This window comes from Dipodomys merriami, unplaced genomic scaffold, assembly GCF_024711535.1.
Source record: "Dipodomys merriami isolate MVZ:Mamm:240054 unplaced genomic scaffold, mDipMer1.0.p SCAF_8, whole genome shotgun sequence".
NCBI lineage: Eukaryota > Metazoa > Chordata > Mammalia > Rodentia > Heteromyidae > Dipodomys > Dipodomys merriami.
Genome location: NW_027206401.1, coordinates 58,696,020 through 58,718,772, shown reverse-complemented (window position 1 = coordinate 58,718,772; position 22,753 = coordinate 58,696,020). Strand labels below are relative to the sequence as shown.

General features: G+C 40.6%; 1 protein-coding gene and 1 long non-coding RNA gene across 3 annotated transcripts in view; one reads left to right on the top strand and one right to left on the bottom strand.

The window, feature by feature from the left end:
* Bckdhb (branched chain keto acid dehydrogenase E1 subunit beta) overlaps nucleotides 1-22,753 on the top strand; it is a 184,439-nt gene that overhangs the window by 157,497 nt on the left and 4,189 nt on the right. The window lies entirely within an intron of this gene.
* LOC138819234 (uncharacterized) lies at nucleotides 16,438-21,089 on the bottom strand. The gene is made up of 3 exons (XR_011369374.1): nucleotides 20,779-21,089; nucleotides 16,756-16,864; nucleotides 16,438-16,568 (listed from the first exon to the last, which is right to left on the bottom strand). It is a non-coding gene; the product is annotated as an uncharacterized lncRNA (long non-coding RNA).

Genomic DNA, 22,753 nt, shown 5'->3' with positions numbered 1-22,753 from the left:
GGGAAGAGAAGCCAGCTGAACAGAACATGGTGCCCGCCGTCCAGATACACCCATTTAAGGAAGAGATCTTCCTGATAGAATACACATATACACACACACATTGTAGAACAACTAAGAGATAGTATGGGTTAGATATGTATGCACCATAGTGTGGTTATTTCTTCATTAATAATAATGGTGACATTACATATGCACGGTAGTGCCATCATGTCTTTACTCATAATAATGGTGCCATGTTGAGTTCATAGAAGCCAACCCATGATGTGTTTTCTAAAGTGAATTCACTAGTGATTGGCTGAGCACATGCTCAGTCAGAGGAGACTGACCTCATGACTTGTTGTGTGTAAATGAAAAACAAGTCATTGTCTCAATAATCATATGCATGAGCTTATATATATAAAACGATACGTGTATATATGTATAAACTCAGATACATGTATATATTATATACATATCTGCCGCGGACCGGGTTCTGTCAGGACGACGGAGGACACCTAGGGGAGGAACCTGGAATAGGGGGGGAGATGGCAAACAGACAACTCACACACATTAGGAGTGGATGCTGAGTGCTGAGTGCGATTTAATGCAGAGGATAACAAACTTTTATAGCAAAAAGTCTCCATAAGAAAAGGCAAAAGGTTACACAATCTTGCTACAGGACTTCATTCTTGGATGGTCACCAGCTGGTCGCCTGAAAGGGCAAAAGTTTACACAATCTTGCTGCAGGGCTTCATTCTTGGGTGGTCACCAGCTGGTCGCCTGATCGGCACTTGTTTCTGGCTTATCTCTAAGAAATATAATGGGTTTCCACGTTTGTCACCATCTAACCATTACCTTATTTCTATAGAGGCCTTAATTGTCCCATAAGATCTTTCCTGTTCCTTCTTTAATAGTAAGGTCACGGAGGCCTAGATCTAGCAAGTCTCTTAGTAAATGAAAGAGTAACAGGAAGTTCTTTCTCCTAAGTAGTTATCTCAGCAATTGCCATACATTCTTTCTGTTCTAGCCTCGCCTACAGCTTCTTGTAAATCTCTTACAATTCCTTCTGCTGAAGTGACTTTGTGAAACCCCCAATACTTTTATATTTACTTATGACTTGTCTACTAGCCTCCATAAAAGGGGTTTCAGGGTAGCACTTAACTCTGGTGAGTTAGTCATATTTTTAAGACACTCATCAGATATTGGAGTCGTCAACACTCTTAAGAACTTTGAATAAGGGAACGTTGACAATGAGTAAGTACGATGAACAGCAGAAACAGTAAAAGATTAATAGGCACTCTTATGAGGAGAAGAAAGACAGAAACACATCTTTCCCAGGGGCTTGCCAGCCTTTTTCCAGGAGTAGGCCTCTTAGAAGCCCTATTCTCCGAGGTAGACTTCGGTGAAGTCCCAAAACTCGGAGATAGGTCTCTGAAGCCCCTATCTTGGTCTGATAGATGGTTTCCCATGCTAAGCAGACTCCACTGGAGTCGGCGTGGAACATATCCATGTAGAACTCATCCATCATTTATAGCCATTTATAAAGATACCCGAAGCGATTGGTTCTGGATTTTACCCCTGAGGCTAAACTTACCCTGTCTCTACCTAAATTTTCTCTTTAATTTGCCTTGTGGTTTGTTTTTTTTTTAAGAGTATTGCCCAGAATTTTTTAATGTAAACTATTTCTGATGAATCATGTCTAGTTGAAGCAATACAATGGGGCATAAAAGCATAGAACCTAGGCTCTGCTGTAGGACAGAAACCACTGCAAATGCTGTCCAGCCATGTGTTAGCTGCATGGCTTGGACTAGGCACTTGCATCGAGCCTACGCCACTCATGTGCTCCTGAGGGGTTCTGGATCTATTTGTAACAATATTCTTAGTGTCACTGTTGTTACAGAAGCTCATTCTCTCGATTGTTTTCTGCTAGTAATGTGTGTGGTGTGTGTGTGCGCGCGTGCATGTGTGTGTGTGTGTGTGTGTGTGTGTGTGTGTGTGTGTGTGTGTGTGCTCTTGGCCAGTACAGGGACTTGAATGCAGGACCTCACAGTTTTGCTGGTCTTTTCACTCAAGGCTGCCTCTCTATCGCTTGAGCTACCCCTCCACTCCAGGCTTTTTGCTGGTTAATTGGAGATAAGTCATATCTGATTGCCTGGGCTGACTTTGAAACTTGATTCTCACATCTCAGCCTCCTGACATCTAGGATTACATGCATGAGCCGTTGGCACCCAGTTTAGTGAATTTTTTGAGGTATTTTATGAACACATAATACAAATTGACCTTTATTAGGAATTGGAGCTTTTGTTTCTGAAGTTTCACAGAAAAGTGTGACGTACTGTCTTAGCTTGGATTTTTAAAACACGAATATTCTACCTTCCAACATATGAGAATTTTAAGACACTAAAACCCTTTAAAAGTCACCTTTCTTTATCAGAGAGTTAATAAGTGGGTTTATATTGTAGTGCACAGCCCCATGCAGTCTGCTCTGTACTAGTGAGGAATTTTCATGTCAGCAAATTTTTCGTACAGTGATTTTTGTCTTCCCTATCCACTTTACTATTCCTGTAGCACATATTTCTCATCTTTCCCTTTCAATTTCTCACAGTTAAGCCACAATAATCTTATTTTATAAGTTTCAGCCATAATAATCTTATTGCTAGGGCTGATTTCTACAGATGGATGTGGCTGCTCCTCCTCTTTGTCCAACCTTATGCTATAAAGAGATAAGCATTTCTTGATTGGGATTTGCTTCACTGCCCCGCCCCCCTCCCCATTTCTGCTCAAAGTAGAAGCAGCTGAGAAAAATCATTGGCGTCATTAATTGAGAGGCCGTTCATCACAGTTCTTGAGCAGTGGACTTGTTTTTGCCCTGGTTGTACATTGCAATTTCCTGGCTTTAAAAAATTCCTGATGGAGGCAGGTACTGGTGGCTCATGCTGTAATCCTAGCCACTCAGGAGGCTAAGAGCTGACAATCACAGTTCAAAGCCAGCCTAGGTAGGAAAGTCCATGAGACCCTTATCTCCAATTAATAAGCAAAAAGCTAGGAGTGGAGTTGTGGTTCAACTGCTGCAGCCTTGAGTGAAAAAGCTAAGGGCAGAGTTGAGGCACTGAGTTCAAGCTTCAGTACTGGAGCTTGTACATTGGCACACGCACGCACTCTCGTGCGCACGCACGTGCAGACACACACACAGACACACACACAGACACACACACTGATACCCTCACCATACTCCAGTTTCATCAGAATTTCTGAAGATGGGACTTAGGAGTCAGTTTTTAAAGCTCTTCATGTGTTCATAATGTGCAGGTGTTGAAGGATACAATTAGGTTAAATTGTTGCCAGAATGAGTGGGAGTGTGGGAGATGAAGAACAAAAATGAAGGTTAACATTTTATCAAGTTTGGGTGGTGAAAGGGATAAGGGTGATGAAACCTTTATCCAAATAGTGGTAGCAGGAAATCTAGCACTATCTTGACACACGTTAGCATACTTGACGGTGAGTCTCAGACGCCCTTCAGTGTAACTGGTGTGTCACCAGTTTAGGTTTGCAAAAGCTTTTGCAGTTAGTAGATGCTCCTGTGGAATCTTGATGCACCTGTTCCTTTATGCACTGCCCTCCCCATCTTTCCCTCCCTTGTGAGGCTAGATCTCCAGCAGTAGGTAAGCGTGAACGACGCGCACAAGGAACAGGGTTAAGCAGGTCTCGTTTATTTCTGTGCAAGGGGTGAATTTTATAGCCTCATCTTTCCCAACCTCCTAAGTCCTTCCCGGCCAATCACTTAGCGGGGAGTTGATGTAAGGCACTTGTGACGGGCACTGATTGGTCCCTCTGGGGCGTGTAGGGAGCGTGGACAGCTCATGGCTAACAAGCCAGGCAGACGTGCCTGTGGGTCACGTCTCCATGAGCAGGAAGTGTGCTTCTATTGCTGCTGTAGCTGACTCAACCAGATCTGACCGGCTCTACCCACACTCCCTATCCTGCCATGCCGCTTCCCTACTAGAATGTTCTTTTCTGTCCTAGATCAGGCAGGAGGGCACTGCCTGGTACCTAGCTGGTCTCAGAGCTGATGTCCTCATGGTGGCCCGGTGGCTCCTGCATCTCTACGCAGTTCTAGGTTCACTCTGAGCAGATCAGAACCAATAAGTTGTTTCCTCAAACAATGCTGAGGTCAGGACTGTGAAATATACTGATTTCCCAAGTCACTGGAGGTTGGCTCTCGAACTGGGGGAAGTCCAGCTACCCTTAAGACCCATGTGGAGATGCCAGTGGGTGCCCGCTAGGCAGCAGGCACTGTGGGTTCTATAGTCAGAAGTCGCAGTGTATTATTTTACACATGTGAGTCATTGGTGCCTTTTTATAGGAACAGTTTTGCATAGCATACAGACAATTTTACGTCATGCTTGCTTTTGAGTTGAGATAGTTGAGGGAAAGTCATTTATTGGTGATGAGTATATAATGTGGTATATCCATTACAATGTACTGTATCACATGAAATGTTTACATGTAAACAATGCAGCAACCTATGGAAGACTATATCATGTCTGTATCATGCTTGAGAAAAATTACTGCTTCACCAACTTGCTCTTGTGGCAAAAAAGTGCAGTTCTATCCTGGCATTTCTGGAGATTATCAGGCAGACATACGGCTATGTGGCTGTCCACTTACTAGCTGCTAATTTATCAAACAATGGGGCTTCTGTGTCTGTCACTTAATGGAACAAAAGCCAAGAAGAGTTTGCGTGGACTATCAGTGCCTCCTGAAACAGAATTAGCAGTTGAAATAAAACAAGTTAGAAAGAGGGCTAAAGCCTATAGATAGAGCTCCTAACTAGCCTGTGTGTGAATGCTTGCTGAACAGTATGGTGACAAAAGTTAGAGCTGATCCATTTGCTGGTTGTGATCATATTCTGAAGAAAGTGTTTAATATCCCAAAGCAATTTCTCAGCAGGCCAGTATGTAGAAAACCACTTGCTTGTTTCTGGATGTATAAATTGTCAAACTTAAATTACTTTTGTTCATCTTAGAACCAAAGTGTGGGATTCATTATTTGAGCAAAATCCCCATAACCCCAGTCCATTCATGAGAGAATATCAGACAGATTCCAGTTGAATGACGTTCTACGGAATGCATGGCTAGTACTGGTCAGAAAGCTTAAGAGCCTCAACAATGGGGAAAGTCAAGGGTGATCCCAAGGAAATGAGAAGTCTGAAGGATCCTTGGTCCGGGGTAGGATTCTGGAGTGGGAAAGGACTCCAGGGGAGAGCTGAGGAAATCTGAATAAAAGTTGGATTTCAGTTAGTCACAGTACATCCACTGTTAGTTCATTAACATGACAAATGTATCACCCCAATAGATGATAATAATAATAATAGCAGGAGCTGAGCGTGGGATTTGTGGAAACTGTCTACTATTGTGGCAGTTTCTGTGTGAATTCAATATTGTCCTGACACAAGAAGTTATGATAAAGAATGAGTTTTTGCCAAAATATTATTGCAGCCAAGCCTTCACGACGTTTGAAGAAGGCAAGGAGTCTTTCATTCTTTAGCATTTCCTTAGGAGACAATGAGGCTGGAGTGGTTGGGTTTATGACCTCCTATTTGTCTGTCTGTCTGTCCATCTATGTGTCTCACTGTAGTGTGGCCTAAGTTCAAGAAACAATATATACCCAACCTGGACTAGATTTCACATCTAGTTTTAGAAGCCTGTGGGATAGACCTACCATTTTCACTAATGGGAAAATGGAGACTTAGAAGACTGGAGCCTGGCAGGTCACCCACGTGACAAACTGCAGGAGTGCCCTGGGCATTTCTTGACTGCCTCCCTGATTTTCTTTGCTGAGGTATGCTGTGGGGGTGGGAAGATACTAACCGGCCAGAATAACAGGCTTTCAACTTGTGTCTGTGTTTTACGAAAAAACAAACATGCCTCAGAATTGAAATATGATTGTGGAATTCACTAAGTTCCAAAAATAAAAAAAAAGTAGTATTTAACAGTCCTATGCATGATTCACTTCACTTTTCTCAATCTAACTGCACAACAGCATCAAAACCAGGAAAGTGACATTTGATATTGATAGAATAGTGCAAATTAGATTGCCAAAGTTTTTTCCATTTGTTGAACCTGTGTGTGTGTGTGTGTGTGTGTGTGTGAAGTTTTATTCCATGTATAGGTTGTTGTAGCAATCATCCTAGGCAGGCTATGGTTTGATCACAGGCACTCTCATGCTGTGCTTATCTATGTATCTGGGTTACACACACCCAGTCCTGACCTGTTGGCACCTACAAATCTTTTCAAATCTTTTCTCCATCTCTATAGTTTTATGAAGTCCAGAATGTTTTTTTTTTTTAAATCGTGAGTCTGTCTGTCTGTCTGTTTGTCTGTCTGTTTGTCTCTCGTTCCTTTTGTTTTTTGTTGCTTGTCCTGGTGCTTGAACTCAGGGCCTGGGTGCTGTCTCTGAGCTACTGTTTTGCTTAAGGGTAGTGCTCTACCGCTTGAGCCAGAGCTCCATTTCTGGGTTTGTTTTTGGATAGTTAATTGGAGATAAGAATCTCATGGCTTTTCTCTCCCAGGCTGGCTTCAAACTGTGATCCTTCCATCTCAATCTCCTGAGTAGCTAGGCAGAAGCCACCAGTGTCTGAAACAGGCTTTTTTTTTTTTCTTTCTTATTCCTGCCAAGCACAGTGCTCTTGAACTCCATCCAGAGTGTGTGTATCAATAATGCATTTATTTTTGCTGATGATTCATTTTTAATGGTATGAGTACACTATAATTTTTAAGCCATCCCCTTCCCCCCCAGAGGCATTTGCATGGCTTTCAGTGTTCTGCTGCAGTGAAAAGGATGTTAGGCATGTTGGGGGGGTGTGTTTTTCTGGGGACATGCGTTTTCATTTCTCTGAGATAGATGCCCAGGAGTTCAATTCGTATGGGAAGTGCATGGTGAGTTTTCTAGGAAACTGCCAAGCTCTGCTGGAGTGGTTTTGTTGAGTGTTCCCACTGCTGCTGTGCATATGATTCAATTTCTCTACGATCCTTCAGTGCCCGGTGCTGTCAGTATCTTTCTGTTCTAATATGTGATTTTCATTTTTATTTTTTCTACTGGCTAGTGGTATTAAACATCTTTTCATATTCCTCTTTGGTGAGATGTCTGTTTCCATCTTTTTCTCATGTCCTAATTGTTTTGAAACTTGTTTATATATTTTATATGTTAAGACCTTTGTCAGATTTTTATTTTATTTAAAAAACTTTTATTGTTAAGGTGTGACGTACAGAGGGATTGCAGTAATGAGTACATTTCTTTTTTTCTTTCTTTCTTTCTTTTTTTTGGTCGGTTGTGGGGCCTGAACTCTGGGCCTGGGCACTGTCCCTCAGCTCTTCAGCTCAAGGTGAGCGCTCTGCCACTTGAGCTGCAGCACCACTTCAGTTTTTTGGTGGTTTATTGGTTTATGGGAGATAAGAGTTTCATGGACTTTCCTGCTGGGACTGGCTTTGAACCGCATATCTCAGCCTCCTGAGTAGCTGGGATTACAGGTGTGACCCACTGGTGCCTGACTCTAGTGAGTACATTTTTTGCCTAACTTGTTACTCCCTCCCTGTTTCCCTCCCTCTCAATGCCTCCCCCCCCCCCAGTTGCACAGCTCATTTCCAACATATTGTCTTGTTAGTATCACTGTTGCATTGGTTCCCCCTTGTCCTTTGTCTCCACATTCTGTTATTCCCCCTCCCTTCCCTAAATCAGAAACATATACATATAATACCCAAGGTACCAAAAATCAAATACAGTGACAACAGGGGATAAACCATAGGGGGAAAAAACACAAAAGAAAAAAGAAATCACATAGTACATTAAAAACAACAACAACAAAGAAAAACCTTTTGTGTCTTGGAGTTCATTTCACCTAGCATCATCTTATATGGTCATATGTACATAGCTATTGAGCTATTCTGCTTATTTGCTTTGTCACATTTTTTTTTTTTTTTTGGTTTGCAAATATTTGCTTCTTGTCTATCATGTGCTTTTTTTTTTTTTTTTTTTTAAATTTGTAACACCTTACTCTTTTCTAGAGATTTTGTTCCATGAAGCAATGGCCTCTCCTTTTTAACCCTTAGAGATCTATCTTTTAGATTTCACTATGAGATTTTTCTCAAGTTTAACACTTTTTTTTCCTCCAAAAGAAATGGTGTTTTTTTTCCCACCATTTCTGTACTTGGTTTACAGCAAAATTTGACAATCCCTCTATAAATGTGAACATATTCTCTCTCTCTCTCTCTCTCTCTCTCTCTCTCTCTCTCTCTCTCTCTCTCTCTCTCTCTCTCCTGTTCTGTTGATGATTATAGGATTGTTTGAACCATTTTGGCCATTTTTTAATGTTCATGGTCTTATTACTAAAACAATCAAATTCTATAATCATCTGTATTTTGTTTGTTGCCATTTTCATGTTGAAAGTGTCGCCAACCACTTTCTGAGTCTGCGCTTTGTAAAGCGTTCAGAACGGAGGTCTTTTCAAAGTGTGCTGACTTCTGTCCTGACCCCCGAAGGACTGCAGCCTGTGTCCTCACGCTCTCTGTGATCAAGAGACATTGACCATAAATGGGGAAGTGGAGCATTTGAGGTAAACCCTCATGTACCTCTCATGCCTGCTGCGTGCTAGCTCGCGCGTGCTGGCTCAGCCTCTGCCAGCAGGACTCCGGAAGGACATGTCGTCTTCCGGCCACAGGAGTTTGATTGCCTTCATCCCCATGCTGACCCTGTGCAGAGTGAGTGGCCAGTGAACAGGGAGGGTCACATTGTCCTGTCATTTGCCTGACAGCCGCAAGGACTGACTACAGTCTTCGGTTTCCTACTGCAGTGCTGTTTTATCCTTCTTTTTCACAAAAAGGACACAGAAGGCCAGCTTGTGCTCTAGCATGAGCCACATGGCCTACTTCTGGCCTTTGCTCATTAATTGGAGATGAGTCTCATGGACTTTTCTGCCTGGGCTGGCTTTGAACCACAGTCCTCAGATCTCACTCTCCTGAGTAGCTAGGATTATACAAGTGTGAGTCACCAGCTCCAGGCTGTAACATCACTATAAACATTTTTAAAAAGATAATTAATTGTAATTTATTTTAATAATTTAATCATTAATTTATATTTAATTTAATTATTTTTAAAGAAATGAATGCTTATGTAAAGAAGAAATAATAGAATTTTCAAGCAACAGGAATTTTTATAACTCGGAATTGAAATACATACTAAGGGGGAAAAAAAGCATGATTTTCTGAACTTAGTGTAATTGGGTACATAGAAAATTTTCTAGTTATATTTTTACCTTCCTTTTTAGACCACCTGATAATCATCTCCAGTTTCTGAGTAGCGAATTTATTATGGGCTTTGCTCCGAATTTGTTCTGTTGTAAATCAGCCTTTGGTGACTGGAAACCCAGAGCGAGAGTGAAAAGTTTTTTGTTTTTTTTTTCTCTTCTACTCCCAGATAAAGCATATGAAAATCTGTTTCTCGCTGCAGTAGAAGGAACAATAGACAGCATTTATAAAATATGATCCGTGTGCAGGTTGCTAGGTTACTACATTATGCATCTTTTTCTTTAAATATGCAAGCCTTTAAAATGAAACAGCACTGAGAGAGATAAGAAATACACAGAGGAAAGAAACAGTATGAGGAAGTGGGGAATTGATAGTATCATTACAGTGATGGATGTGGCAATAAGTGTATTAGATTACAAGAAGAGAAAAGATAGTTGAATGCTAGCCAAGAAAGGAATCTCGATAGCCACAAACTATAATGTAGTGAAGCACTTTCGTTATCCTATAATTGTAATTTTCATTTTCCCTCTTCACTGTCTTCTCAGTGTGCGTTTTAGTGTTGATCTTGAAATTTTCTTACATTGAACCTAGCAATTTTCCTCAAATGACAAAATCATGTGATCTGTTTGTTTCTGTTGTGTATTTTGACTTACTTGGTTATATAAATTTTCAGCCGCTTTATCACTTATTTATCTTTACTCATCTATCAATATCTAAGGATGCTTCTGGATTCTAATAACCGAACTGTGAGACTCTCATAATGCTCTATAACGATGTTGGCATATGTTCTGTAGCATGTGATGCAAACGACTATGAAAAACACCTGCAGCTGTCTTCCCGCCGGGGTCTCTCTGGAGACCATCTGCTTCCCCTCCCCTGGGTCCACGAGCCCTCTTCTGGTGTCCATTCTCCCCATGCTGCCACCACAGAGACCTTCTCCCTTCCTGGGTCACCAGACTCTTTCCTGCCTCTGTGCCTTGGCGCACGCTGCACAACCTGCCACACGTTCCCCCCAGGTCTTTGCACAGCTGGTCCCTACTTCTCAGCTTCCTTTCCAAAGCCCCACTCCGGGTGCACAGTGTAACACACAGCTCCCCGTTCCTGTCTTCCAGTGACCCTGGCTTACCTTTGACCATCCTCACGTGTTTCCTTCATTGTACCATAAAACTCTGTGAGGGCGGGACAAGGTGGGCAATTGACAGTGATTGAAGCCCAGCTCACGTGGCTCATGCCTGTAATTAATCCTAGCTACTCAGGAGGCTGAGATCTGAGGATCACGGTTCAAAGCCAGCCCGGGGAGGAAGCGTCCATGAGACTCACCTCTAAACAGCAAAAACCCAAAGTTGCTTCAAGTAGTAATATCAGCTTTGAGTGAAAAAGCCATAGGACAACACCCAGGCCCTGAGTACAAGCCCCAGTACTGGCACAAAAAAACAAAACAAGTGAACAACAACAAAACAGTGATTGAAAAAAAAAAAGAACATAGCTTAAAAAAAAATAACTAGCCTTCCTGCAGAAGGGCTTTTGAGCAGTGGTTTCAAGGTAAGCCGTCTGAAGGTAGCAGGATATAGAACAATGAAAGGAGAGAGACTTGCATGAAGGAAGTGGCTTGTCTTTAAGAAAAAATTTTTTAAGCTTTTGGAGGAAGGCAGACATACCCTTGTTCACACGGGGCTTTGGGAGAAAAAGGAAATAAGGAGCTTTGGGGCATCAGGAAAACCTTTTAAACACCTGGTCACAGTGGCAATGCTGTGGTTTCTGTTAGGTGAGTGAGAGGTGTCTAGAAATTGCTAAGGATTAAGAATCTCTGCACCTCATTCCTGTCTTGCTGATTTGGAGGAACTGTTTAGTGCCTAAGCTCATTCATGGGCCCAGGTGATACAGAACATAAGTACAAGCTGAAACTGTTAACCGCTTTGTTTGTGGGTGCATATTTAGCAGGTTTTTACATTGGTAAGCTGTTTATATGACTCTTTGCAGTGTTTTGCATACCTAAAATGAGATATCACCTTGAGCATTTCTTTAAAATTTGGAAACTCATTCTTTTAATTTCCTTGCACATTAAGAGTTAGATATCTACAAAAACTACAGTATAGAAAAATACCTGTTGAAGCTGGGCACTAGCCCCTCACACTCACATCTGTAATCCTAGCTAAGGATTGAGGAGGCTAGGATCAGAGGATGGTAGTTTGAAGCAGCCCAGGCAAGAAAGCCTGTGAGATTCTTATCTCCAAATAACCATCAACAAGCCAGAAGTGTCAGTGTGGCTCAACTGCAAGAGTGCTAGACTTGAGCAGAAAAGTGTTTTACCTCCCTCCCACGTAAACACCATGATAGACCGGTTGAAATGTTTGTGTCTTTTAAGAACTCTATGAGCACCTTGGAAGCATTTGCTGTTTAACTGCTGACAGTTTAGCTTCTGATGAGTCTTTTGCTCACTGTACACCTGTTTTTCTTCTGCCTGGACTTAAAGCACATCACCCACTGGAACTGAAACACAACAAACTGAACCCGTCTGAGATGACTGAATCCACTTTGCTTTGAAACTAGAGTACAATGACTGGTTTCACTGTTTTGGCTGACTTTTGTTGCAATATTTCAGTCAGCAAATACATTGTTTTGCACAAAGGAAGACGTATATTTAGTCTTGAAACGAGATCATGTTGTTATCGTCACAGAAAAGGAAATAGTTTTTTTCCCCCTCCAGAATACTAGCCCTTACAGCATTTCTGTATTGATAGAGGAAGGATGGTTGCCATGGTGACCTGAGGGTTTTGGGGGTGGGGGCGGTGCAGGATTGGCCAAGGCCTTCCCCACATCCAGCAGCCTACCCCATTCCCAGACCCCCTCTGCAAAGCACTTCCTTCCATGTGAACGTATCTGAAGTAATGAAACCAAAGTTTTATTTTTCCAGCCTTAAGTTCATTTTCCACTCTTACAGACTGCAAACAAAAGCAAAGTGTTTATAATAAGGACAGTTTTGTGATTTTCTTTAGGAATGATGTTAAATGTGGTCATTTTTCCCTGAGTACGTTCTCCAGCACACATTCATATGATGGACAAGATGTAATGTGTTGATCAATGTATTTGTCAATACTGGAAATTTTCAGAACTTCAGTATACTTTACAAAACTTTCTTATTTTGATGCTGGCCCTGGGGCTTGAACTCAGGGCCTAGGTGCTGTCCCTTAGTGTTTTCACTCCAGGGTGTCTTTACCACTTGAGCCATACTTCTACTTGTGCTACTTTGGTGATTAATTGAAGTTAAGAATCTATGAACTTTGCTTCCTTTGCTGGCTTTGAACTCAGATCTCAGCCTAGTGAGCAGCTACCAGTACCCAGCGAGTATAAATTTTTAAGTAGCAAAAACTCAGAGCATATAAAAATCTACTCCAGCTGTGCTAGATGGAACAAAGAACTTCATACCCATCTCCATCTATACCCATAGATCTCGTATCATAGCAATGCGAGCTTGCTGTCAGTAGTCCTGAGTCTGAACTTGCTCAAGGCACAGACTGATGTGTGAACAGTGCATTGGCTGGGCCAAGACGTACATTAGCTCTGCAGCTGTGTTTAATGGTTATCAGTTTGGCCCGTGCTCTGATTGTTTTGGAGGGAGAAGAGGCACTCCAGATCCCCTTTGGCAGCTCTGCAGTAACTGAAGTACCTACTGCTGAAGTGAATTATATGAACTTAATTAGATTTGCTGCATAATTAGCATTGGAGGAAACCTAAGGAAAATCCTTGTGGCGTGGTGATTTGTTAGGTCAAATACAAGCATGCTTGTTGAGGAGGGGGCTGGGAATTGAAAATGATGAAATTCAAATGTTTGATAAATCTTGATGTGTGTGCACGTGTGTGCATGTGTGTGCGAGCACATGCATGTGTTGTGTCTGTGTGCATGCATGTGGGCATGCGCCCCAGTACTAGGGTTTGAACTCAGGCCCTAGGCACTGTCCATTAGCTTTTTTGCTCCAGGTTGATGCTCTACTACTTGAGCCACAGCTCCATTTCTGGCTTTTGGGTGGTTTATTGGAGATAAGAGTCCCCCAGACTTTCCTGCCAGGCTGAATTCAAACTGTAGTCCTCAAGTCTCAGCCTGCTGTGCAGTTAGGATTACTGGTGTGCACCTGTGGTGCTCTTTGGTACACGTAGAATTTTTAATAACATTGTTTAAAGTTATACTTTCCCAGGGCAGATCGAAGTACTTGTCCCAGACACCTGGGGCTCCTTTGCTTCCATGGATGGGGATTGGGCCTTCTGTGTGTGGCCAGACCCACTCGACACCACTTCCACCTCCAAGGAAGGTGCACAGCTCCTTAGTAAACGCTGCGCCTGCCGGGGGCTGTGCCCAAAGCCACTAACTGAAGCCTGTCTAAGAACGACAGGATAAGACCCTGGACTGTGGCTTTATTTCCATTTTAATTTGAGATTGCTTTAATTGCAATAGCTTTCTTGGTTGTCATTTAAATTGCAAAATAGGGAATTTAATTTTATTCTTGAGATACTTATTTAATTAAAAAAAATTTTTGTCATATAGTATTAGAGTCCTACAAAACGAGTTATCCTTAAAAATATCTATAAAATGTTTACCGTGAGGAGTGTATTAAATTTAATATTCCTGTTAAAACTAAGTGTAAGATTTCAAAATGATGTCTACTTAATATATTTCTCTAGTCTTATCAAAAAACTGTTATTTTAATCAATGTACCTAGCTGCATACATTCATCTAGATTCATCACAGATAAGGAAATAAATTACAAAGTTGAATATCATAATGAAGCACATCACTGGTTATTTTTTAAAAATTGTAAGCTGGCACTGGTGGCTCATGCCTGTAATCCTAGCTCCTCAGGAAGCTGAGATATGAGGATTGGGGTTTAAAGCCAGCCATAAAGCTATGAGACTCTCATCTCCAATTAACCACCCAAAAGCTCCAATTGTAGAGCACTAGGCTTGAGCAAAAAAGCTAAGGGACAGCACCCGGACCCTTAGTTCAAGCCCAAGTACTGGCACACACACACACACATACATATATGCACACACAATGCATGCACACAATGCACAAACACATACAACTTACAGTTTCAACTTACAGCTCACCGTAAGTCGAACATCCAAGTTTTCCTGAGAATTGAAAGTCAGCTTTTGAGTTCAAGTGGGCTCAGAGGACCTCCACTTAAGTGAACTGCTGAGAATTCATTAGAAGCAAATTTCCATGTGAGGGGCATCATCCCAGAAATTGCTCTACCTCCCTCTGAAAATCCAAGCTGATTGTGCTGTGATTCTAATGAAAGAGACCCATGTCTTCCCCACTGCAGGAGCTACCAAAGTGCCAGACTTGTTATAAACATTTAGAAATCTTGACCCGATTTGAGATCAACAAGATGGTGGTAACAGTTTTTCCTCCACAGGCACAACTGGTACACTAACTTCTGTAAAAACAGAGTCCCCAACACTTACATCTCAATAAAGACTTTGCAGTGCACCTGGGATTAACCAGGAATGCTGCTACAAATACCTGTCCACTGCATGTGCCTTGTTCCAGGTCACCTTGTCATCTCTCCCAGCCTCGATCCCTCCACTGCCCCTACCACACAGAAGTGTTGAAATGATTAACTGAGATGATAGAAAAGTTATATGTGCTTCTTATTAAATTCTGTTATCTGGTTACTAGTTAGTCTTGCTTTTGGTTCTTTGTATCTGTGCAGATACTTCTTTTCAACCCAGATGCCTTTGGATAATTCTATGAATATTTCTCTTTCTCCATGCTGTTTCTCGGGCCAACACATGTATAATGTGATACATTGGTTTTTTTGAGTGTGTCCTGGGTGCTTGATACATGAATTCCTTTGGACCTGTGACACATAGATAAATCTCTACAATTTTCACAGTTGAATCAATCCTGTGAGACTTTTACTAGAACCTGCCTGCGTTTGGGTGGTTCAGATCAAGTAAGTACATAAGACATTTCTAAGAAAATAAATGCTGTGGTCCATCTAAGTAAACTATGTGATTATTTATTACCTTTGTACACGAGCTGAAAATTTTGTTCACCTGAAATTATTAACTGGAAGTGCCTCTAGACATTTCTAATTTTATATTTTTACACTTATAACAGTAAAGGTATCCACAGTAAGATCCCAGTCCCTAACTAGCCCTTTGTTAAGGAGTCTATGGTTTTACCACATTTATTAGACATTTTCTCCACGGAACCAGCAAACAGACTGTGAAAATGTTTACAGAGCTGCGTCTATCTTATCAGCACCGCATCTCCCCAATTAGAATTTAAAAATGAAGCTGGCATTTTCTCCTCCTAATTCTGAAATATTTCCTGATTCTTAAAATTCCAGCATGAACATGTATATATACAAATCCTGAACACTTGCAAACCAAAAACTCCTTCTGAAGAAGTACCAACCCTTTTAAAGGCAAAAATCACAGATTGTATATAAAGATAGTAAAGAAGAAAATATATGAGACTTCCCCACCTTGGCCAAGGCCTGTTTGTTTGTTTCCTTTTTAATCGTTAAGTAGTTGTACATAATGAGAACTTTTACAAGCTTTTTTACTTGGATCAGTTATTTCTACCACAGATTTGTTTGCTTTGTTAATTTGTTCTATTATTAAACTTCAAGGATGAATTTACTAATGGTGTTCAGTCAACAGTAATGGGGGAGTCAAGGTTTTAGCTACATTTACATAATAATTCATGATAACATCTAACGTTTATGTTTGCTGTATTATGTTAGTGGAATTGCAGTCATTAGCGATCAGAGTTAAGCTCATGAAAACGAACTTGATTAATTCAATCAACAAAGTCAAACGTTAAAGGTCGTGGCTGTGACACTCGGAACACTGGCATAGCCCTTAACATTACATAGACAGAAGAAAGCAGAGCCTTCCTCCCCCTTTGTATGTTCAGTGAGCTCTTTTTGACATTCTTTGAAACATAAACAGCAATGCAAAAAATTGAACATGTTTTAAACTGAAGGAAAAAAATGTTGTTAAGGAAAAATAAAAACCACCGTTAATATTTCATCAAGAGTATGATTTATCAGATAGCAAATATCTTAGTCATCTTTGAAAATTTTTTAACATTGTTTTGACTTTTCTCATGCTTTGTCAAGAGACATAGCAAGTGAGACATCACTCTCTTAGTAGTTTCAGTTTGTAATTAGGCTAGAAACTCTAAAGCAGGTCGCCAAGGTGAGATGACAACAAATCTTCAGGACAGTCCTCTTCACGTAGTTTCAGCCCTGCACACATCTGAACTCCGTGAATTTCCTGTTAGAGACAAAGGAATCATCAGGTCGCCTCCGGCAGGAATGATCGCTGCCTTCTGTTTGGTGGTGCGACATGAAAAGATATTTGTAAAAACAAGCAGAAAAACAGTTTGCTTGGTAGGATCATCCCACATCACTTTGCAGGAGTATTGTAAATATCCTGCTGCCAAGGAAACCAGAAATCCTACCTTACGGCGGGCAGCTTGCTCCAGAGGTGAGCTGCGGCCGGACGGCCCTTATGTTTGTAGTTAGGACTCTGCATCTCAGGCGATCCCCCTTTCAAGTCCTCGCCTTCGTCTATAGGAAGAATTTCCACTATAAAAATTGAGAAGCTTCGGCGGCTCTGGAAATTTGAGAGCATTGCCTACTTTCTCCCCCTTTCTTGAATAGAAAGGATTTTCCCCATCACATCGTAGCTCCCAACATTTTTAATATGTGAACCCTTAAGCATTGGGTATCTCAAGAATTGAAACTGTACACTTTCCATTTTTACAGCCCCCAGACATCTAAATAAACGGAGTGTGTTGCAGCAAGAGTTACTGAGCTGTGTTTTCCATTCCTGCAGCTGCTTCTGTTCTTCAGGTGAAAGCCGTGCGCTCAGGACAGTATGTGGGCAAAATTTAAAAGCAGACATGAAGCTTGACAGGTTTAACCTTAGAAACCAGAATGGTTTAGAAGCATTGCTTGGCTTCACGTGCCTGATTGCTAACTTAAGATTTATGGAAATGGAAGTGAGTTAAATAGTTTAAAACATTTAAGTGTGACTCCTGGGAATCATAGAGGTTTTTTTTTTCAAGCAATTTTAGATAAAGTTCTAAATGACAGGAATAAGTTTTACTTCTTCGCTTTTTATTCTCTTCTTTTTAAAACAGCAAAATTAGGAAAACTAGTTTTGAGGAGCAACTGCAAGCTCTGTAACTATTAACAATGATTTCTAGATTAACAAGTCAATTATTAACTTAATGTTAGGTTTCTATTTAAACATTTCTGCTACTCTCATTGCAACAGGCAATGTATGTATCAATTCATAGACAGCTTTATGTGAACACATATACCGAGTCAGAACAGTCTGTGAAGCAAGTTTATGCATATTTTAATAATATTGTCCAACTTTGTTTTAGAGTAGTTAGATTGTGTCCAGAGAACCCGTTTAGGGCAGAAATGATGTTTTTTTTTCTAACTTCAGAAAATAAGCTTTCATTTTAAAAATGGAAACTGAATTTAAGTGAAAAATCCAATTTTGGATTCAGTTCCATTCTCTAGCTAGCCGAAAGAAATCTTAGGAAAGAATCATACAGAATCAATAGTGATTTGCATTTAAAGAAAGAGAAATGGAACTTAGAAAAAGTCAGTAGACACTGAAGTACTTTGGTGAAGTTAAGCAGTAGAGATGACACATTTTTATTTAGTCAAGATTATAATTTTATACCTAGAAGCTTTGCTAAAATAGTTTGGCTTTTACAATAATGTTTCAGGTTTTATACAAGTCTGGCTAGAATCGTATTATTCATGTATTGTTTTATTTACTTACTGGTTCAACAATGTTTTGGTTATTTTTCTTTCATTTTAGTGCTGATACTGGGATTTGAACTCTGAGCCTTGAGGTCTTACTTGACCTTTTCATTCAAAGCTAGCAAGTACTTTACCATGTTACCCACAACTCCACTTTCTCAGCTGTGTTTAAAAATCATCAGACCTTTATCAAAAACATTTGTGGTTTACTTTTCATATGTTATATTAGAAAATTAAACATAAATAACTATCATTTAGGGACATTATCCTAATGATTTGACAACAAGTTATTGATTCTGGATTCTATCTTTTGAAACCTTAATTTTATAATTAAATTTATAGGTATGCATATATGTAGAGAATGGGATACACATATGTTTAAGCCATTAACTGAAATGAACATAATATGGTACACTGGTAACATTGTATTTATGTAATTTAGTAATGAAATTAATTTGGAGCTGCTGGCATTCTGCCTCTTCAGGTCTATGACTCATTTACTGAGAAAGTGTGATTCAAGACACCAGAGTTGCTTTTTTTTCATCTGTTGAAATTCGTGTTTTAACAACGGGCAAGTTTTCATGGCAGATTTAAAACAAATATTCTGTGATAATATTTGGAAGCTGAGTGACATGGAACCTTACATAATGGGGAATAAACATATGCCTCTAAGTTCATTGCCTATTAACCATCAAAAGCATGTCATTTCGGACTACTAGCTTAGTTCTTACATTTTTAGAAGTTAACTCTTGCACAGCTAGAAATAAAATCTCTAGTTTGATTAATTTAATAATTGATGAAGACTAAGTGATGATAGGATTTAGTTTTAAGGTTTAGCATATTTACTCATCACATACTTAACATTTTCTTCCAAGGGGTGGGGGAGAGAAACACTAATTCTATGGCTGTACAGTGGTTACTACATGATTTATTTTACTCCTTTCCCTGAAAGAACATATACTCTCATTAGTTAAATTGTCACAGGGGTATCATGATTACTTGACATCAAAGCTAGCCCTTTTTATTTGCAAAGTGACCTAAAAATTAATTTCATGAGTTTTTACTTTGAAATGAACTTGTGGCAGGATAGTTCTCTTTACAGAAACACAAAATCCTGAGGGTCACGTAACCCTATAGGCAGCATAGGCCTGTGTTGATTTGTGTTTCTCATGGCAGCTTCCTTCTTTTTCCTATCATCCCATTAGTGCTTAAAAAACTAGCTAGCCAGGTGCTGGTTGCTCACGCCTGTAATCCTAGCTACTCAGGAGGCTGAGATCTGAGGATCACGGTTCAAAGCAGCCCAGGCAGGAAAGTCCATGAGACTCTTATCTCCAATAAACCACTAGAAAACCAGAAGTGGCCTTGTGGCTCAAGTGGTAGAGCGCTTGCCTTGAGCTGAAGAGCTGAGGGATAGTGTCCAAGCCCAGAGTTCAAGCCCAATGACCGACAAAACAAAAACAAAAACAAAAACAACTAGCTAGTAACTTTGTTCAGAAAAAAAGGAAGGAATTTTATCAGCCTGTGCCATCTATAAGAAAAGAGAACATGTCTAGGCTAGGAAAGATCTGGAATTTTCTTCTCTTATTTTGAACTTTTCTTCCCAGCTTTTCCAACTCTAGATGGTCGATAGTCTTGCATAGTGGGCTTTAGCCAACTTTCTGTCATTAGAAGAAGTAAGTAAAAACTGTTCCAAAATGGTTCTTAGAAAGAAACACGAGCCTGGGATTGCATTAAAACTAAAAAACAAACAAAAAGAAAACAAACTACTTTAAAAATATAACATGGTCGTGTGTGGTCTTTATTCTTGACTCTAGTTTTCAAAGCTTGTGTACCTTGATTGTATCCTTTTACCTATTGGACTCTGTTACTCATAACTTTTCTCTAGCTGCCTTGTCAGTTTTATGTAGTATTATGGCATGAAAAGTATGTTTTCTGTGTGTGTGTGTGTGTGTGTGTGTGTGTGTGTGTGTGTGTTAGTGTGTTAACTATTTCTAAAGCTCCTGATTTTATTGCAGCACCAGGAACTAGCAATTAGTGCCCAAGTTCCTCAATTTCCACTAGGGGGCAGCACTGGACCCTGTGGTCTAAGAGTTTCTGTCTGTCCTTCCATCCTGTCTTTCCTTTCAGGTGGTACATATTATAAATATATGTGTGTGTGTGTGTGTGTGTGTGTGTGTGTGTGTGTGTGTGTGTGTGTGTGTGTGTGTGTGTGTGTGTGTGTGTATATACACACACACAGATATATACTCATATATATACACATATACTTTCTTTTTTTAATTTAATTTTATTTGTGAACATACTGTACAGAGGAGTTACAATTACATGGGCAGGATAATGCGTACATTTCTTACCAAGCATTGCAGCCTCCTCCTTTGTTTACCCTTCACATCCCTTCCCAGCCTTCCCCCTCCCCCCCAATCCCAATCCTTCTCCTTCCCCACCTTCCCCCCCCCCCCCCCCCGCACCGACGTTGTAAAGCTCGTTTTAAATTATATTAAGTGAAGTAAGCCAGGCCCAAAGAAACATAGGTCCCATGGTTTCCCTTACTTGTAATATTTAGTATATGTATGAGTCAAGCGGAAAAGGTCACATATACTTTCTTAAGCATATACTTTTTAAGGCTTAATAAATGTTCAGTAAGTTCAGGCACAGTGTTACATGGGATATTGCTTCTCAGGCTCTACTATTTTGCTTACCTGAATCTTGTCTTCAATGACTGCATTCCTGGTCCACAAATTCAAATGCCCTGTATTGTATTAGAAGTAAAGGATTCCTTTAACTTGGAAAATCTCTATCTGAAAAACAAAACAAAACAAAAAAACTTAGTGACATGTGATATGTCAGGCACAAGACCATGTAGTATATTTTTCATGGTAACAAAATCTAAAGAGGCAAATAAACAAGATAATACAGTTACAAAACAATAGGAAAAAATCAGTAATACAGAATTTTAAAATCCTTCCCTCCCTCCCTCCCGCTCCCTTTCCCTCTCTCTCTCCTTCCCCCTCTCCCCCCTCCCCCTTTCTTTTTTCTTTCTTTCACTGTTGTGTGAATAGGGGCTTGGAGTGGTTAAATCCTAGAATAAAAATGTCCTTCAGATAGAATTCCAAATTCTGTGCTGCGCCAATTACATTGTACGTTGTTTCCGTAACGACAGATTTGTTAATGGTGACTGAAGGTACTGTGTGGAATGTCTGAGGCATGGGATTTTCTCCGTGGTAGAACCCCTGTGGCACAGTGACAGGTAAATGAATGGCTGATGGGTGGACTTGATATTTTGGTGTTTTGATGTTTTGAGTTTAAGAATTGACAGGTGTGGAGTGATTGACTAAATGCACAGCACATTGGACATGTAACTGTCCTAGCCTGCTCTCGGTTACTGTCGTAAAAGAGATGGGGTGGTTGGTGAGGGAAGGATGTTTATGTGGCCCTTGGTTCTGGTGGCTGGGTCATTCAGTTTCTTTAGGGCAACACTTTTTGGCATTTGGTGAAGGCTCATGGCTATATCAGAGCCTCACATCAACACTGAGCAAGGGTCGCTGCTTCTCCTTACAAACCCAGCACTGCTGGGGGGGGCATGGCTCTGTAACCCTCATCACCTCCCCAAAGTGTGTCTTCCAAATACTCTTGTGTAAGAATGAAGGAGCTGTCTCCAGCACAGGAGCACTAGGGGATGCATTCAACTTATGTAGGAGTAAAGGCACTGTACTTACTTTTCACCTCAATAATATTTTATTTCTCCTAAACACTGATGGATCAAAATCTCTTAATTTGTATTTATTCTCTCTTACCTGCTTTAAAAAAAAAACAAAACTTGGGGCTGGGAAGGTGGCTCAGTGGTAGAGCACTTGCCTTGCATGCATGAGGTCCTGGGTTTGATTCCTCAGCACCACATAAGCAAAAAGTAAAAAGCTGGAAGTGGTGCTGTGGCTCAAGTGGTAGAGCACTAGCCTTGAGCTGAAGAGCTGAGGGACAGTGCTCAGGACCAGAGTTCAGGCCCCACAACCAGACCCCCCCCCCCAAAAAAATTAAAAACTTGAAGACTTTCTGTGCCGTCTAATTTTGGTATTATATTTTGTTTTCAAAAGCAAAAAGATAAATTTGTAATTTGTTATGGAAAAAAGCGAAATGAAGATAATGTATTTTGCCTGTGTCCGTGATTGCAATGATTTGGAACTATTTCGCATTGCTCGCTTCCTGTTCTGGCTATAATACATATAGCCATCCAGATGGCTAACATATAAACAATTTGAGTTATGCTCACATAAATCGTGTAGGATAGCTCCCAGTACTCAGGGTCATCTGGGTTTTGCTTCGTATGTTCCCATCTTATATCAATTTGCTATTAGTTTCTGTGTGTGTGTGTGTGTGTGTGTGTGTGTGTGTGTGTGTGTGTGTGTGTGTGTGTGTGTATACTAGTGAACTTAGACCCTCTCACTCTTGTTTTTTTTCTTTTTGCTTGAGACTGGCACTCTTTCCCTTGAGCCACAGTTCCTCCACTTGTGTGTCTTTTTGCCAATTAAACAGAGATGAAGCAGCCTCAAGGACTTTTCTGTGTGGGCTGGCTTTGATTGATGAGCCTCAGAGCTGAACCTCCTGACAGCCAGGATTACAGGTGTGAGCTCCTTTGCCCGGCTTTTTTCCCAGTGTCTTTCCCTGCCACAGCCTCTA